Raw genomic sequence first — 20,564 nt, 5'->3', positions numbered from 1 at the left:
AGGAGCTGGGCCATGGAGAAGATGCAGGTCCTGCAGAGCCTGGTGCTGGGCACACTGCCCACATGTCAGGAGCTCAGTGCTGGGCAAGCCATGCACACTGCAAATGCACCAGAACAGAAGGCAAGACTCTTTGCTCTTCCAGAGTTTTCCAAGTGCCCTCTGTCAACAGTTTGCGTCAAGCCATCTGGCAAAGGAAAAATATTTAAAGAGCCTAGATCCATTTTCACAAAACTGGCAAAATGGGTGAATTTGGAACTGAGAGGCAGTAAATTATAAACAGGCACAGGGTCTGCATTTAACTGATGCAGATGTATATTAAACTTTTTTAGTTTATCTTCCAAGTCTCTTAGCCTCTTTTCACTTTTTCCATCTCTTTATCTCTCTTTGTTGCAGTTTGAGACATTTGTTGAAGATCCAAGTCTTTCCTTAGCTCTGTCCAATCTATCGTTAACCTAGTAATTGAATTTTAAATTTCAAAAACTCTCTTTTTCATTTCTAGAGGAGCTATATGGGTCTTGGTCACATAGTTCTATTTTTCTAATGGTGATTTCTATATCTTTAAAAATATATGTTTAGACACTTGAACTTTATCAGGGCTTTCCAATTCTGTTATTATCTTACGTTCTTGCTAATCTTTCTGTTTGTTCTGTCTGTGGTGAATTTTTCCTCTTGTGGTTTGTCATTTTTATTTGTGAGCTAATTTCTTTAGAAAAAATTTTTTTTTCTGAGAAAGTCACTTGTACTTTTAACTAAGAAAATACCCCTGGAAAGTAGTTTATATTTTCTTCTGGCCCACAACCAGATATTTCACCCATCTGAGATTTATTTCATACAAAAATTTTAGCCTGGAAATTTTCATACAATGAAGGCAATTGTAAATTTTGACTCCATGCCCCCGCATGGTACAGGTTTAGAATCTCAATATTTCAGGGAAGGTGATTTCCTCCCAGGACCCTGGGCAGGGTACACTTTATTGTTGCTTTCTTGGGAAAGCGGGAAGAGTTTTTTAGTCCCCTTTTCATTGAAAAGGTAGCTTATCTGGAGTCTTAATTTACGTAGGGGTCTCAGTTCCAGCTCCTTGCCTGATGTGGGCTCAAGACTACTCCTTTGCTTTAGTATTAAGATCCCACTGATAGCCTTTGGGGCCTATATCTGGGTCTAATTTCTGCCCTCACCCCAAAAATCTGAGACCTAAAGTTACAAGTTTACCACTCACTCTGACATTAATTTCCTTCTTTGTTTCTGGTACCTGGAGCTTTTGAGCTCAGCTGTGCTCTTAAAATAATTTTTTAAATATTTTTTTTCTAGTGTTTTTAGTGCTTGTGGGGAGATAAAGTAAGGAGGGAGTGGGGTCTACATTAGCTCAGTATGCCATGTTTCTGGAACCTGATTTTAAATCTTTCATTATTCTAGAATTTACAACTGAAGATTTTAAACAGGAGAAGGACATGATCACATTTATTTTACAATGATAACTCCGGTAGATCTAAGAATGTCTTGTAGAGGAAAGTGACTCATGACTGGAGCATCAGTTAGAATTCAATTGCAATAGCCACGCTTTGATGATGAGGCTGTAAAGAATCTCCCCGCGCCCTCACCCACTAGGGACAGCCCTGTCCTTTAACTGTGAAAGGAAGGCTGTCAAGGGAGGCTTCAGGGCGGAGGTGACAATGGCTCCCATCTTTTAAGAAGGGAAAGAATTACTTAGATGGTGAGAAGAGGAAAGAGCCTTCATTTAGGGTGGAAGGCATAGGTTAAAGCCAAGAAAGGAAAGTAGTAGGAAAGCACGTGTCTTTTACAGGACTGGTGAGTACGACAGCCTGACCAGAGTAGAGGGCCAAGGGGGGACAGTGGAAGACAGCTGGAATAACCAGTTAAAACCAGATTGAGGGGGGTGTTTAATCCCCTGTAGATATTCTCATCTTTGGTGATTAGCAATAACATTTTTGTAAACACTGTACTGGGTTTTGCCAGTGCTGAGGCCAAAAAGGATATTTCGTTTAAATTAACACATGAAGAATGTTGGGTCCAAAAATGTGGTTTTCCCAAGTTTCAGATCATTTAAATGTTCTGTTGTCATGACAATCTGAGTTTAAATTTCAGAAACAAATAAGCGTTAGGCAATTGATTTAAATCATCCACTTCTGACTACATCAAAACAAACAAGGTGTTGGTTTAGACGCGACCAGCTGCCATTGCTTACTTGATTTTAAGATAATTTGGTAGAGAGTAGGATACAGATGGATGTTTGATTTGCTTTATACGTTTAAAAATGAGATTTATTTTAGAGTTGTAGACGGTGTGGGTATTTAGAGGGAAACATTGGGATGTTTCCTTTATTTTTCTCACTAAATACTGCAGAGCCAAAATTATACCCATGGAATAATGTTTCACAAATGTGCTTCTCTCCACAATTATCAAATATTTTGGAGACTTTGAGTAATTGTTACATCTGTTGAGGATAAGTGACTCAGTAACCTATGGCATGTGCAGAAATGAAGAAACTGAAATGAGGAGATGATGGCTTTACCACGCAGAGCAGAACAAGAAGTCAAGGAAAAGAGATGCCTTCTCTTTTTTCTTTTTAAAATGATGAAGATTTATAGAGGAGCTCAATTTTAGGCTAACACTGTTTTGGCTGTTTATCCTTCTTGTTAAGAGTCTGATGAAAGAGATAAACATGCTTTTACTAATTTTTTGTGTATGGAGTTCCCATACACTTTTCCAGTAAAATAAACTTTCAACTCACAGACTACCAATGGGATGGGTGTCTGTTACCACGGCAGGCACTTAATAATCTTACCTCAATTCCAGGCCTACAGCCAGGAAAAATTCATGTATGTGCTAAATACACAGTCCTTTTCTTGCACACCTCGGTATATTCAGCACCTGACATAGCAGGGGAGACACTCAATACAGCTTTGTTGAACGACTGAATATATGTGTAAATGAATACATTAAAAGATAGGGCAAAGTCACATAAACATGTATTTAGATAATAGGGCATACATACGGGCTGTAAACATGCACACTGAGTAAAAATTTTATCTAGGAAAACATTTTGAGCAGAGCAGAATGAATCTGACTGAGCTTTACTTTACCTCCTCAGGTAGAAAAAGTAGACTCATTTAAACTTCTGTAGTTTCCAACTGTTTATTTGTGTCCTGTGTTCCATCCTCATTCGCGGTGAGACATGATGCACCCTGGCAGCCCCATCCATCACAAAGCATTCGCCAATCGTGTCAGGAGTGCTGGCATCTGGCAAATTGGAGCAGACTGTGTCCACGTTGCTCTGAGAATCCACAGAGAGGCCGGGAGATGGCGAGCCTCAGAAGAGCAGAGCCGCCACGTGTTTCACATAGTCAACCCCAGAGGCAGGTCGAGGCCGGTCAGCGATAGCAGGGAAGGAAACATGGGAGAAAAGAGCAACTGGGGGCGTGGGGGAACAGTCCAGGTGAGAAACGATGACGAGCCAGGTCAGGATGGTGGCCACAGGGATAGAGGGCAGGGACATTTGAGATGACAGGATTGGTGTCTGCTTGCATGTGGGCAGCCACCCGACATGGAAATGGCAGGAAGTGGACAGCATGGGGGGTGAGGGGGGCTATCACTTTATCCAGTCACCAAACCACACTGATATGACTCATGGTTTCTAAATCTCACTGAGGGATTCCTGCTGAATTTATGATTCCTTTGTAAGGAAGAAGAATTTGTTGTTGTTATTTATAAATGTAATTGTGCCAAACATTCGTCTTTTTAAGGCTGTGCAGGACCTTGCTCTTTTCCTGCTTCTGGGGCATCCCCACATGTGGTGCTGGTGGGTGCAGGGTGCTGCTTCCGCTGCAGGAGCAGAGGGTGCCCCCCCCCACGCCCCAGCACCTGTCCTGGAGCGACCAACTGGACCTGTGACTCTTCGTTTTATGTCTTGACTTGGTGAGGCCACAGTATCCAGATATTTGGTCAAATGTTAGTCTAGATGTTGCTGTGAAGGTAATTTTTAGATGAGATTAACATTTAAATTAGCGGACTTTGATTAAAGCAGATGAGCTTCCAGCGTATGGGTGGGTGTCCTCCAATCACATGAAGGCCTCGATGGAAAAAGACTGACTTTCCCCCAAACAGACAGCCCTCAGACTCGAGCAGCAACAGCAGCTCTTTCCCGAGTCTCCATCCTGCTGGCCCCTCTCTACTCTCTCTTTACACACACACACACACACACACACACACACACACACACACACACACACACACACACAGACACAGACACACAGACACACACACACACACAGACACACACAGACACACACACACACAGACACACACACACATACACACACACAGACACAGACACACATACACACACACACAGACACACACACACACACAGACACAGACACACACACACACACAGACACACATACACACACACAGACACACACACAGACACAGACACACATACACACACACAGACACAGACACACATACACACACACAGACACACACACACATACACAGACACACACACACAGACACACACACACAGATACACACACACACACAGACACACACACACAGACACACACACAGACACACACACACATACACACACACAGACACACACACAGACACAGACACACAGACACACAGACACACAGACACACAGACACACACACACACACACACACACACACACACACTCTCTCTCTCTCTCTCTCTCTCTCTGTCTCTCTCTCCTATAGGTTCTGTTTCTCTCGGGAACCCCAGTACAGATGCTCTCACCAGGTCCTTGAAATTGAAGAGGGGAGACATAAACAAAGACAGGACTCACTCCCAGGAGTTTTGACAGAGTAAAGGGACAGGGGCACATACTTTTGTGAGAATATTTTGGGTGGGACTACTAAGAATCGATTTGTCCCTGTCATAAATAAGATTGGGACATAAGAAGTACAAACAAGCTGCTTTGGTTGCTATCATCTTGGGCAAGCCCTTTAGGCCTCCCCTTGATTCTAAGAACTCCCAATAGCCTTCCAATAAATTCTTTCATTTTTAAAAAACTTACGGAGAGCCAGAGCCAGTTTCTGTTGCTTGCAATAATGACCCCTGACTAATGCAGTAATACGTGTTCATTGTTGACAAGTTGTAAACCCCAGAAAAGGACAAAGAAACAGAAGATATTTACATACAAGCAGATACAACTAATTTAAACATTTTCCCTTTCAGATTCTTCTATGTAACCTTTACACAATTGCATTCATGTGTGTATAGTGTTTTATCCTACCTGATCTTTAGCATTCTACTATAAAGCATTTTGGCGGCTCATTAACTACTGAAAATTTTCCTGGTCCCATTTCAATCATCTTGCTGCATGCTCTCTGCTCGATACCCTTCCTCATTGTTTTCTTTGTTTGCATCTCTTATCATCTGGGATATATGCTGCATTTTATTTGCTTTCATCTCCTAAAGTAATTTGGAAATAGATATTCTGTTTTAAGTCTGTTTGAGGTTACTTTAGGTTTTTGAGTTATATGCTAAAATCCATTTCTCTTGTCATGAAAGTTAAGAACTTCATTTGCTCTTAGGTGTGAATCCCCTTTCCCCCATACCCTCTCTCTGGTTGGTTGGTTTGTTATATTATAACAAATGTCAAGTATTTGCTCATATAGGTTTTTTAAAGAGCTTTTTTTCTTTAGCCAATTTTGAAACTATCAAAAAATTATGTATATGTTCAACTGGTTTCAATATTTATTGCATGATGTTCCTATTCTTCGAAGGATGTTTTTGGGAAGGCATATGATAGTATATTTTTTGATCTCTTGCCTACTTGAGACATTATTTATTACTTTCTTTTTTCCCCTTTGTTACTTTGCACAGGAATGACAAGTTGGCTTGCTCAAGCTGTCAGTAGGAACTCCTAATGGAGGTGACTCAGAGCCTGTCTACCTCCTTTCCAGCCACTCATTACCGCACTCGTTCAGAGACCGGGAAAATATTGGTTCACAAGAGTAATTTTCAAACCAACCTCATCCATCCCAACGTTAGTGGAAATTCCTCTACATTCTGGCATCTGGCTTTGTGCCCTTTCTAACATCCAGTGGTGTTGAAAGTTCACATACTTGTGTGCATACTCGTAGGTATTAGAGTGGAAAGTTCAGAGACATTCTGGAGTCTACCACCGTATTGACCCCCAAATGATGACACCATGCTACTCAGCTCTTCTTAATTTCTTAGCTCTATTTTCAGTAGCTATTTTAGATCTTCTTATCTATATTAGCCAAGTTTCTTTGGTAGCAGGTAATGGAAAGTAACTTGAATTAGTGTAAACAGGAAAAGGAACTGTTATATATGAACACAAGGAAGTTTCATGGAACCCAAAGGTGAAAATGTCAATGGGTCTCGATAGGGAAGTGAAAAGTTCTTAGGACTCTCTGTTTCTTATTTCTGCAGTGCTTCATGAAGATTAATAGAAATAGCTGACATCTACTGATTACTTAGTTTGTGCCAAAAGAAAGGTATTTTTTATCATCTCTATTACATATTTGAGGAAACAGAGACAGAAAAACTAAGTTGCTCCACTGTCACCCCATTAGGAGGAGGCAGTACAGAATTTGGACCTCAGCAGCCTGGGTCCAGAGCTGATACCCTTAAGCTCTACATACTCAGATGGGTTCAGATCGGGGCAGCATCTTCGAGTCCTCCCCTTGGCAGCGTCCAGCATCTGTCTGAACCCCTTCAGTGGCAGCTGGGGAGTGGGAGCCGGGCGGGGGGAATGATCCCATTTGGGGCAGCTTAACCAAGCAAATCATTCCCTATATGGAGCTAACATCTGCTTCTCTTAGCCAGTGGGATAATTGGCCAAGTTTCCGTCCTGTGGGGCCACCCTGAACCCATCCAAACCTTAGTCTGCAAAACTGCCTTTGAGTTATTTGAGGACCGAATGCTGCGGCTGCTTTGGATTCAGCATCCTCATTTCCCTCAAATGTTCCCTCGGTTTTTCAAAAAGCATCCCCAGCATCCTGCTTCCCATCGTCGCAATGTGCCTCAGATCATGAGCGCTGCCTTCGCTTTGACCGCCAGCTGTGTATGGTCGAGCACAGGTTCTCATCTGTCAGATCCAGCCCCCACCTCCTTCTCACAACGAGTACTTTGTTATGTCCTTTCTATTATCCAGAAATGAAGTTCATGTAGATGCTCAGGCACGGCTACACTAGATGACATAATAAAAGATGTTTGCACCTGCTCGTAATAAATGCTTGAGTTCACGAGAAATAAGATCAGAAGCCCCTTTGTAGAAAAAGTACAGAAAATGAAAGAGTAAAAGTGACAATATGCACTAGGATAAATAACAGGCCAAAATTATTTATATAGGATGAAAGAAAGAGGAAGATAACCTTATTTAAAGTAATAATATGTGCCCAAACAAATGATGGACTATTGGTAATGAACAAATGTGAGATCCTCACAGGTGAACTCAGGGTTCACCTGCAAGTGTGGTGTCAAAATAATTGCCTGCCTTTTGACATGGGACAGTGTGGTGACCGAGAATTAGATCTCCTGGATTGATCTCCTTAAATTCACTCTAGAGTAACTAAGCTTTGGAGACTGTAGAGTTCAACGGGTGACGGGGCAGAGAGAATGGATTGGAAAGAGAAAGAGCAAAAAAAGGGGCTGAGAGGCCGTGGCAGACCTCTGTGGCGTCAGAGTATGACTGAAAAACAGCAGGCGACTGAAGAACCAATGACTGCACTATGTGATTTCACAATGTATTCTTATTATTGAGTAACAAAGATAATACACATTTGATAGCAATCATGTGACATAGGTAAAAACAATCCGTTTAATGAAATGAAATTGGATCTTTGTATTTCATGTGTCTCTGCTAACTTAATAAGTTTGGGTTGTAAGTCAGTTAAAAGGAGACTCCAAACAGAGCTCTGTTACGTCGTTGCATTTGAAAACTGCAAAGGCTAGTGATAAAGGGGTGCGTGTCGGCTACTCAAATGCCAGGAGCAGCATTGCCAGAGGTAGTTTTCCAAAACAGCGAGTGGTTCCTTGGAAAGGCTGCAAACAAAGCAAAGTACAGTCTTCTCTCCATTTACATGGTAGTTGTATTCCTGGAGAATTCAGAGAACGTGAAAACCTGAACAGATGTTTTGCATTTATATGTAAAATGGAGTTCCAGGAGCAGATATTTAGAGAAAGTTTCTTCCCTTGTGAACATCTTGGGACACTTTAGGGTCACGAAGACTTGGGGCAATTCTACATCCCATGGCGCTGTCCACACATTGCAGCAATTCTCCCATCTCTAGCCCCCACCTACTAACTTCCAGTTGTGCCCTCTTTCCCCAATATTAGTGACAGCTGAAAAACATCCGCAGAATTCCAAATAGCCCTTATGGCTGATGCTGCTCCAAAGAGACCCACTGCATTAGAGCTGCTGATTTTTTTTTTTAAAGCTTATAACTAAATTTTATTTATTTATTTATTTATTTATTTATTTTTAGAAAGTGTAGTTTTATTAATATTATTTTTTTACATTCTATGATGTTGTTGTGGAGCAGTTGAGAGTGAGAGGGAGAGGGGAAAAGGGGAAGGAAATGGGATGGAAGGAGGAGGAAGCAGGAAGGGCAGGATTGAGGCCTGTGGCACCCCCCTCATTCCCACAGGGGTGACCAGGGGGCTTCTAGCAATGGCTCGGTCATTGCCAAGCTGGGTGCAGATGTCAGGGGGTGTGGCAAAAGCCCTCGCCCCCCCACCATCCCAGTTTGGGAACCCGGGGCCCTTCTTGGTAGAGCAGTTGATTTAATCCCCTTCTCTAGGACACGGGCCAGCCGGTGTGCACAGATCCCTCCACATGCACCTGCAATTTTGATTGACAGAGAGAACAAACTCGTCCTCAATGGGTTTCCTGAGCAGACATTTTACTCTCTGGGGTAAATACACACCACACACGTTTATCATTTTAAGGGCACAATTTGGTGGCATTAAATACATTCACATTGTTGTGCGACCATCACCACCAACCATTCTCAGCTTCTTTATGTTTGAAATGTGCTCAGACTTAGAGAAAGGCTGTAAAAATACTACCCAAGGAGCTTTTACTCCTGAACCACGGAGGAGTACACTGCTGCTGTGTTATCCTGTCACCCCTCCACACTTTAGAATGAAACTCCTCAGAGCAAGGATATTCTCCTAAATAACCACAATACAGCCATCTTAATCAGGAAAGTACCACTGATAAAGTACATCTGTCTAGTCGTCAGACCCCACGGAAGTTTCACGAATTGCCCCAATAGCATCCTTTATAAGAAAGGCTCCAGTCCAGGGTGAGGCACTGAGTTTATTCTCATTTCCCCCTGATCTTTGTCAATCTAAAACAGTTCCTCAGTGTATCCTTGACTTTCAAAACTTTGACACTTTTATGTTTTTAATTTAATTAATTAATTTTTTATTATTTTAACTTCTCAATATACATTGTAGTTGATTTTCGTGACTCTTTACCTGTTCCTTTTCACCCCTCACTCTCTCCCCTCCCCCTTACATCATATCTGTTCACTCGCAGGACTGTGACACTTTTAAAAATTATAAGCCAGTTATTTTCTAGACTATTCCTCAGTTTGAGTTTGCCTGGTGTTTGCTCATGACTAGATTCAGGTTATGCTTTTTGGCAGGAATATCACAGAAATCACGGTGAGTTCATCTCATTGCACCCTTGCAGATGGTGCAAGATTTCCATTTGTTTCCTTACAGGGGGTATTTACTTTGATCACTTGATTAAAGTGTTATCTTTCAGGTTTCTCCACTATAAGTCTCCCCCCCCCCTTTCTTTTTTCATAACCAGTAAGACTTTTGTGAGGAAGTGTTTTGAGACTATGAAAATATTCCATTCACCATCAAATTTTCACCCTCTAGTTTTACTATCCACTCTTGTTTGCTGGCTGTATTAATAATTACTATGTGGTCAAATAGTGATTTTCTAATTCCATCATTTTTTGTACATTTACTAGTTGGCATTTTACTGTAATGAAAAGCTTTCTTTTCTCTCCATTTATTTATTTCATTTCATTGTATCAGTATAGACTCATGGAGTCCTATTTTATTCAGTGGCTATCACCCCTTAGCATAATGACTTATTTTGATGCCAAATTGTCCTGGATTTGTCCAGTGTGAGGCCCATCAAGCTGGTTTCTGTGTCTTTTTAACATGTCACTGTCATTCACCGAGCCTTTCCCTATTTTCTGGCATGAAAAGATGTCTTAGGCCCGTCTTCTATTTTCCCTGCCCTGAACATGGAGCTAGCCATTTTTCCAAGAATTCCTGACTCCTTTTAGTAGAGAGTGATATTTAGAAGATCTAGACTCTGAGTGTGCACAACGTTAATGGAGTATCACTGCTCTCAGGCAGAGCTAGGGATATCTATCTATCTATCAATCTAATCTATCTTTCTTTACCAATCATCTCTACATAAACAGAGCTATGGATCTGTGTATCTGTCTATACACACACACACACACACACACACACACACACATCAGACATTTACATTTATACTCATTTCTCTCTATATGCTAAAAACCATGAGTTCATACCAATACTTTCATTTCCAAATTTAACACGACAGGTTCATTCTAGTTTTTCTTTTCTATATTTGTAACTTCTTTCCCTGACAGTGAGAAACTTGGCTTATGCTTTTCTCACTGTGTTTACTTATCACATCAATGTCCTCTGTAAGGACAATGTCCTCTGTCCTGCTGCTTCCGTTGCAGACACCTTCCTCATCCTGCCTGAGCTCTGACACCCTATGCCAGGCTCCCAGACATGGATAGCAGGGGGCAGGAAGGAAGGAAGCCCTAACAATCTAAATTCCATTTTTGTGTTATTTTAAATTACTTCACTTTAATTGGATATTATTTTTGTGGCCTACATTTATAGAGTACTTGCTGTGTGCCAGGGACTGTGTGTATTTTACATGTGTCATCCCGTGTAATCTTTGCACCCGTTCTCTCTAAGGCACATAATGTTACTCTTTTATTCATTTTCCAAGGGAGGCAGCTGAGACTTAGAGCCGTTACACAGCAGGGACCGCAGTAGGGTGAGAATCTTGTGTGTCTTCTCCAGTGATCATCTTCAATATTAATTAAAAAAATTTTAAGTATCCCCAATATATAACATCTTCTAGATATATATGATTTATATATCAGTAACCAGAATTTTATCTCTGTTCTTTGAGTTTATATTTTTATATTCTGGTAAGCAATAAAAAAGCTGAGCTTACAATGTACTCAGGATAACAAGGCTCCCTCGTGGAGTGTCGCCATTTAATTGTCTCTGAACTATCATCAGTGCCTAGAATAGTGCCTACACTTATTATTTTTTTTATTAAAAACTTTTCCTAGTTAAAATTTAGTTTAATTCACTGAAATGAAGAAACTGAAAGTGCATCTCTCATCAACATTGCTAGAAATCTGCCTTTAAATGCATATATGTAAAAGCATTGTAAATCAGCTTTAAAAATATGGCCCAGAAACATTGGTATAAAACTTATGTAATACACAGTGATACATCATTCCTAGCTTAGAATTTAGTCTAATTCACTGAAATGAAAGAATCAGTTTATAGCATTTCTCATCTACCTTGCTGAAATTCTGATTTTAAGTGTATATATGTAAATCCATTGAAAACCAGCATTGGAAATATGGTTTAGAAACATCAGTATAAATCTTTTGTAAAAGACAAAGATACATCATTCCTGGTGCAGAATTGAGTTTAATTCACTGACATGAAACAGCTGAAGGCGCATCTGTCATCTTCTATGCTGAAATCTTGTTTTATATGCATATATAATAACTTACTGAAAACCAGTAGTGGAGAAAATGTCCAGACACATCAATGTAAAATTTATGTTAAAAAAAAAAAAAAGATACATCATTTCTAGTTCAGGATTTAGTTTAATCCACTGAACTGAAGAAGCTGAAAGTGCACCTGCCACGTACCTCTGAAATTCTGATTTTGAATGTGTGTGTGTAATCTTCTTTAAAAACAGCATTGGAATGGATGGTTTAGAAATATCAGTATAAAACTTATGTTAAAGACAATGATACATTATTCTCAGTTCAGAATTTAGTTTAATTCATGGAAATGAAGCACCTGAAAATGCATCTTTCATCTTCCTTGCTGAAATCAAATTTTAAATGCACATATGAAAACTCATTGAAAACCAGCATTGGAAAAAAAGTGTACAGAAATATCACTATAAAACTTTTGTAAAAGACAACATGCATCTTTCCTACTTCAGAATTTAGTACAAATCACTGAAATGAAGCACCCCAGTCTTCTGTGCATCTCCCATCTTCTGTGCTGAAATTCTGTTTTTAAATGAGTATATAAAATTTATTGAAAACCATCATTGGAAAGAAGGATCAGAAATATCAATATAAAACTTATGTAAAAAATAATATACATCATTACTAGTTTAGAATTTAGTCTAATCCATTAAATGAAGCAGTGGAAAGTGCATCCCTCATAACCTTGCTGAAACTCTGATTTTAAACACGTATATGTAAACTTATTGAAAACCAGCATTGGAAAGAAGGATCACAAAATTCAGTATAAAACTTACGTTAAAGACAATGACACATCATTCCTAGTTCAGAATATTGTCTAATTCACAGAAATGAAATAGCTGAAATTGCACCTCTACCATACAAACACTCTGATTTTTTATGTTTGTAGGTAAACTTGTTGAAAACCAAGTGCCTGCATTTAGAAGGGACTCCAAAAATAGTTTTTGCACGCATGCATGAACGATCCACACGCCTATGATGCATATGATGATAAGGAAGGAGACTGCCCACCCAAACGTGGTTCTTTCCCTTCACTGACATAGAGGAGGCCATACTTCCTTGCCCTCTTGAGTTAGGTAGGATCATGTGACCAGTCCTGGCCAAAGACACGTGAGCAGAAGTGACTGCGGAGAAGCCCTCATCTCGTCCTACCGAGGCAAGTTTCAGCTGGCGAGGCTCCAAGGCGGGGCAGGCTCCAGCAGCTCGGCTCTACTTCCATCTGTCTGCCCACCCCTACCCCTGCCACCTTGCCCACCAACAGTAGAGTTTTATGAGAAATGAGTCTTTAAAGCCACTGAGACTTTTGAGGTTAATTTGTTTGTGGATCATAACTTAGCCTATCCAGACTCAAACCTCTCTTCTTTAGTTTCCTAAATCCAATTTAAATTAAAAAAAAAGTCATAGTCCCTACCCCAAAGTCCAAACACCACTCAGTTGACAACATAAGCAAATGTCCGCATGTGGGATTTATCAAAGAAATAGTATCGTGAGGTTATTCACATAGAAGGGAGCACCGAGGAGCATAGGAACATCAAGTTAAAAAAATGAGTGCACAAATTCCTGAAATTCAGGTCATACTGACAGAGCTCCTTGCCCTATAATCTCATGTGAATCATTCCTGAGAGTGACTTCGGATTGTAAGTTCCTTTATTCCTATAATGCCAATTCTTCAAGTCACACTTCCTCTTTAAAGAAAATGCTGATTTTGTGCATAGTTTTTTTTTTAAAGTTTTCACATTTTTTCACTTATAGGAAGGTGAGAAGTACAATTTTTGTCCAGTGACTGTCTAGCTTAGTACTACTACATCAAAGATAGTTTTACTTTTACACTAATGCCAAAAGTTGTTCCAACACTGAAATGGTATTTAAGGTTAAATTAAGAAGGCTATTTCCTTTGCCCGATGTGCTTTTAATTTTACTCCTATGAAAACTTATAATGATTTTATGTATAAAAAGTAGAAAAGTTAATATAAAATACATTCTCATAAAACTATCATTTTGATTTTACAATTGTTAATATTTTGTCATATATACTTTTATTTTTTCTTTTCACCGAAGTGTTTTAAAACTAGTCCCAGACATCATGACATTTAATCCTTAAATACTTCACTGTTCATCTCTAAAAAATAAGGATATTTTCTTACATAACCATAATTTCATCATCATGTCTAACAAAATTAACCATATAATTCCTTCATAATATCTGACACCTGTCCATATTCAAATTTTCTCAAATGTTCCCAAGATGTATTTTTATATTTCATTTTTATATTTAGCTTAATTTGGGATCTGAACTAGGTCCACATATTGCACTGGATTGTTCAGTTTCTAGTCTCTGTTAATCAATTTACTTTATTTGAAATTTAACTGTTTCCTTTTACTTTTGCCCTTTTTTTTTTTTTTTTAAGTCTATTCATACAAATCCTTCCCTTTTTTTGGTGGGGAAGTTTGAGCAAGACAATATTCTCACTTTGCATCTGGGAAAATCTAATTTTTTTTTAAAGCATCTCGTATCCCCGGTCTTAAAAAATGTGTGTGTGTGTGTGTGTGTGTGTGTGTGTGTGTGTGTGTGTGTGTACACACACATATATCAGTCAAATACTGTCTTTCTAAAGTAAATCATTCAAAATATCTAGCTAATAGAATGCTACAAAACAAGAGCAAAACTTCTTTGGGTCATATGACTTAAATTTTATGTTTTTCATGTTTGCAAAGTTCATCTGGGTCAGAATAAGAAATTCTCTTTTATTATAAATCTTTAGATGTAATGTCTGCTCAGAAATAAGACTTCCTAGTCAAAAAGAAAAATAAATAAATAGATAAAAGATAAAGACACCTTCTTTGTTTCTAGATGTCTCTAAAAGCAATACAATGTAGTAGTAGAAAAAAAAAACTAGCTAGTGATTCAGGAAGAAGACTTTAGTTTAGTCATGCCTCTACTGTGAACTAATGACTTGAATAATTTTTGTAAGCTGTCTGAGGCTTGGTTTTTTCCATGAGAAAGCTTGGTCTGGTTGATGGTCAAAATATACTCATGACATTTCCTAATTTCATAATGCCATGTTACTGAAAAACAGTGAAACCATTTTTGTCCCCTCCAGCAAATACAGCAAGTCACAGGATTTTAGATGAACTGTTCTCCCAAGCAGGCCCCTTGGGGCCACGATCTCAGTTTCCTGATGCTGAAAACAGTTTGGTAAAGACTTTCAGAATCAGTTTAGAAGCCACACAGGAAGATAAGTACCACTGCTTGAGGGTCATGTCTCCTATTTTACTTAATAAGCATTATTGCAGACTTGCTACATCCATGAAGAACTGTGCTAGGTGCTGGGGTTGCCAAGGCAGGGGTGGGCGCAGAGATGAGCAAGACAAAGCTGCTGCCTGCAAAGGGGCTGGTGGTGTGGTTGGGGGGAGGTAGGTGCATACATGGAGCAGTGACAGGGAATGAGTGACAACTTGGGCAGGTGGGGAATATCTTCAGCACAGCATCAGTGTCTCCAAATCCAAGATCCTTGGGACTGAGAAATGGACCTCCTCAGCTATGAAGACGTTCACTTATATTTTGAGATGGATAAAGTGACTCCCACTTAATATCTATCAAGTGATTCTAGTGTCATTGGTCTAGGACAGGGTGGATATATGAAGAATAGCTAGAAGTTAAAAAGTTCAGAGCATCCTCTGGGCAAGGTTGAAGTCAAAACACGACACTGAACACTAAATAATTTAAATAATACACACTCTCTCTTTTTTTTTATTAAAGCATTATTGATTATACATATTTGAGTACAGAGTTGAATATTAATACCTATGTTCAGTGTGTGATGATCAAATCAGGATAATTAGCATGTTCCTCATTACAAAAACATAATCATTCCTTGTGTCTATTAACCAATTTTTTGCAATACATGCTCTTTTAAGAAGGAAGGGCATTGAAGGGTGTATAACAATATTAAGGACTAGGGGATGGGGGATGTGAAGGAGGGTTGGGGAGAGGTTGGTCAAAGTATACAAAATTGCAGTTAGAAAGGAGGAATAAATAAGTTAAGAGATCTATTGTAGGACATGGTGACTATTGCTCATGATAACTGTATTCTTGAAAATCGCTGAGAGTAGATTTTAAGTGTTCTTACCACAAAAAAGATAAGTATGTGAGGTAATGAATACGTTAATGAGCTTCATTTAGCCATTTCACAATGTAAACATATTTTGAAACAACATGTTGTGCACAATCAGTACACATAATTGATAAATTTAAAACGTGGTAAGATAAGAAAAATAATCAAATAAATAAAATGACTGAATCAAAAAATTCTGGGTCCTGCAGAACTCTAAAGGAAGCAAGCAAACAGTAATGTGAAAGGATTTTGCTATTCTCGTGTTTCCAAATAATCTCAATAAAATGTTCTAGAGTTAGTATTTTCCATGGGGTTAGCTTTCTGCTGGATTATTTTTTCCAAACCTCTTGTTAAGTGATTCCCTTACAATTATATCAATAAGCATCCCTTATATTGAGTGGAAATTCTCATAGTGTTATTAACTTGTTGATGTGGTAATGACCTGCAGCTGACAAACTGGTAAGGAAAAAACCATCATTACCCCACGCAATGCAGGAGCTTGTCCTACCGGAAATACCGAGTGTTTCCCTGAAGTGGGCTAATTACTAAGTGCTCTGGACTGACTTGCAGCCTGCCACATTACTGTTGTAACACCCGCAATTTGTGCCAAGGAGAGAAAGGGTGTCACATTGCCAGGTGCTGGAGAAGTACTTGTTGAGGACGATGGGCACAGCTTTTCAAAAACACTAATTAGCATAATCATGATTCTTATCTATTTATACAAGATATATTTATTGAAAACCTACTGGGGACTAGGCATTGTCTTAGGAGCTATGGTTTACAGATATTTCAGGCATTCTCAGCCAATCCCAACAGTAGACTGATTGCATCTTGGCAGAGGGGACTAGTAGACATTCAAAGAGAGAGACTAAACTCTTTCTTTGCTTCGCTATTAAGAAAAGTAATTTCCATTGTATGTATTAAGACTACAAAATTTCTTCTGAATGGAACAGACAATAGCAGTAGAAGATTATCATCAGTAATTTAGAGTCACTGGATTAATTTAACCTGCATATGCAGCTTGGGAGGTGAAAAGATATAGATGGAGTCGGAGTAACTCAGCAGCATAAGCTAGAACTGCAGGAGTCAGATAGATGCTCATTCAAAAACTTTGATAGACTCTGTTTATAAATAAAACAAACTGAAACAGCAAAAACAATCTTATTAAAACACCCACAATCACAGCCCTAAAATGCATCAACGTGACATAAGTGAAACTTGTTTTCATCCTATGGTTTCCCAAAAGATTTCAACAACAGTTATGGAAAGGGTTAGCAGCTAGAACCAACAGGGTTTTAACTGACCCGGCTGTTCCATTTTTCGGAGCACCTAACCCTGCAAGTTGCAGCTGCTGCTGCTTAGGGAGTGAAGAGAGAGCCTGAAAAGCAAAGGAGTTTCCTCCCTGTACCCCCCACTTTAGTGCTGGAGGACAAGGACTGGGACAAGGGGAAGGCAAGGCTGTTGGGGACACAGGGGACAATTGGCTGGGGGTGGGGTGTGGTTGCTGAGATAAGCCCCAATTGTAGGTCACAGCCAGCTCAGAAGCAGTGCCCGGCCTCCTTTGAGATAACTCCCTGGTGAATCCTCCCTGGGGCCGCACCCACCGCCTGCTTATCTACTGCTGCCTGCGTTAGGCTGAGAATATAGAAAACAGGGCATGTGTGTGTGTCAGTGTCTCATATTCCTTTGTAAATGATGACAGAAAGTAAGGGCTGTTGGACATGATTTTAGTGCCCCCAACCCTCCCCGTCAACCTCTCAAGCAGCCACAATGAACTAACCCTTAGGAAACCACCTGCGCTGACTTACTGTCCTTCACCCTTCCTGTGGTCCTGTTCAAATTCTCCTTCTGCAGCAGCAGCCTTTCTCTATGCTCACTATTAAATTTAGGGTTAGGATTTTAATATACCGTGTGCTGAAAAGCAGGGTTGTGTTAGAGACTGCCAGTTTCTCCCAACACATGTTTTTCCTCCGTGGTAATAGAACCCCCAGGGGAACTCCAGGGCAGTGACTCCATTTCCTGTGGCCACGTGACTAAGTTCTGGCTAATGGGAAATAAGTGGCGGGGGTGTGGGAAGCATCTCTAAATGCAGAGTACACACTCTTCCTCCCCATCTCCCTCCTCCTGGTGGCAGTGGGAATGCGGGCATGCTGGCTAGAACACAGCACCAGCTTGCACCCAGACTGGAAGCCCCATAACTGACATGAGGGCCAAATAAATGTCTCTCTTATGCAAGCCTTTGTTATTTTGGGTTTCTGTCACTCAGACCTAAACCTAAGTGGTGTGAGGGCTGCCACTCGTTTTAAGTTAAAATAATGAGTGACATTGTTTGATCACTTACTCTGTTCTAGGCAGTGTTTTAAGAGTTTTAAATTTGTTCACTCATTTAATACTTGCAACAACCCTAGGAGGGAGTGTTATTGTTCATCCTCATTTATGGAGGAGGGGACTGAGGCACAGTGTTGCTGTGTAACTTGCTTATGGTCACACAGCCAGCAAATGGCAGAGTCAGAACTTGAACCCAGGCAGTATGACTCAGAGCATGCGCAGTCTTGTCTTCTGCAACAGAGGTTGGCAAACTAAGGCTCGAGGGCCAAATACAGCCTGATGCCTGTTCTTGTAAATAAAATTTTATTGGAACATAGCATGCTCATTCATTTATGGATTGTCTATGGCTGCTTTCACCCTATAATGGCAGAGTTGAGTAGTTTTAACAGAGACCACATGGACCTCAAAACCTAAAATATTCATTATCTGCCCCTTTATAGAAAAATTTTGCTGATCCCTGTTCTACAATATACTGCATCTAAATTGGACATGGAAAAATATAAATTTATATAAAAGATAATCTAGGGGTGATTATTTAATTTAGAAAATAGTTGACAATAGGATTTCCTAAATGCTATGGAACGAAAAATTTTTGTGGACATTTTTGCACAGGCACATCACTGGACCATTTTCACAATTATTTTGTTTATTCTTTACAACTTCCCCATAAGGTCAATGTTCTCATTCCCATTTTGAGATGAGGAAACTGAGGCCCAGAGAATTAAATAACTTGCCTACAGTAGCCAAGCTAGGATTTGAAACCGGAATTTCTGACTCTAATCCTGTAGTCTCCATCTACTATATCATGCTACTGACTTAAAGCATTTAAAATGTAACTTAATTTACAGAAAAATAGGCTTTTCCAGGAAAACAAAGCATACTCATATATTGTAAACCTTCCTACAAAACTTTGACAGTGTAGCAGAATTTAGTGAAGGGTTATTTAAACCTGTATGATAGACTGATGATTCCATATCAAATGGACCTTTAGTGGGTTTTGGTCTAATACACCTGCATATCTGAAAGTCCTGGGAAAACCAGTTCTAAAGCTTTTTCAGGATTTTGACTTTTTCTGTGTTGTGAAAAGAACTAACCATCTGCAGAACTGTACTTCAAGTTTAAGAGCCTTTGAATGACAATAACTAAACATGGGACTCTTTCCAGACAAGCCAGTCCTGACAATGATACTTCATTGCTGATGCCTCAGCCAGGCAATGATTCATTGATCACTTAGCAACACCTTCTCATCTTCCAAGGATCACAAGCCTCTAAGAAAACCTTTAGTCCTTTTCCCTTGAAAAAATTAATATACAGAAACAGTTTTCCACACCATTGGAAGCTTATTGACAGCACTCTGGTACCCCTAGACGCCCAAATGAAGTGTCTGATTTATCTGCAGTATCTTCTGTCTATTGTTCCTAACAATGCAACGTTGGGTAAGTTACTTACCTTTGCTAATCATCCATTTCTTCATCTGTATAGTAGGAGTAATAATAATATTCGTAGGATTTTTGTGAAGACTGAGATAATCCACACAAAGTGCTGAGCATATACCTGTTACTTAATAAGCATTCAGTAATATTAGCTCTGATTATTAGAGTTGGTTTATCTGTTTCCTAACTTTGTAATGTTACAAAGGCTCAGCTCCAGTTGGTGAGGACTCATTCACCAGTGGCCATATCCAGCACTGTGCAAGGATTTGTAGGGCATATCAAAGCCTATGAAACATGGCTCATTCAATCATACTAGAGAATTTGTAGCTTAAGAATATATAAGAAATTAATAATTTATAAAAGGGATATTTAGTATTCTATTAGTAAAAATCTAACCAATGTTTAGAAATTAAATATTTATAAACTATTTCCCATATTCTCAGAATTCAAAATGATGATATTAGTCACTAATATTGATATATCCATATCAATCCATGTCACCAATCTTGGACAGGAAATGAGGACATAATAATGTTCTGTGCTTTTTGAGTTACTGCTGCTTGGGAATGTATTAGCCAGGGTTCTCCAGAGAGACTGGAAAAAAAAAAAATATATATATATACACACATACAGATGTACACATATATGCACACATACATACAGAGAGAGAGGGAGTGGGAGAGAGATTGGTTTAATATAAAGAATTGGCTTTTGTGATTACAAAGGCTAAGTCCCAAGATCTGCAGGGTGAGCTGGCAAGCTGGAGACCCAGGAGAGTGGATGATGTAGGTCCAGTGTGAGTTCAAAGGCCTGAGAACTGGGAGAGTCGATGGTAGAGTTCCAGTCAT

The sequence above is a fragment of the Cynocephalus volans genome, chromosome 5 (genome assembly GCF_027409185.1).
Source record: "Cynocephalus volans isolate mCynVol1 chromosome 5, mCynVol1.pri, whole genome shotgun sequence".
Classification (NCBI taxonomy): Eukaryota; Metazoa; Chordata; class Mammalia; order Dermoptera; family Cynocephalidae; genus Cynocephalus; species Cynocephalus volans.
The sequence above is the reverse complement of the archived record's forward strand: the minus strand, read 5'-3'. Positions refer to the sequence as shown.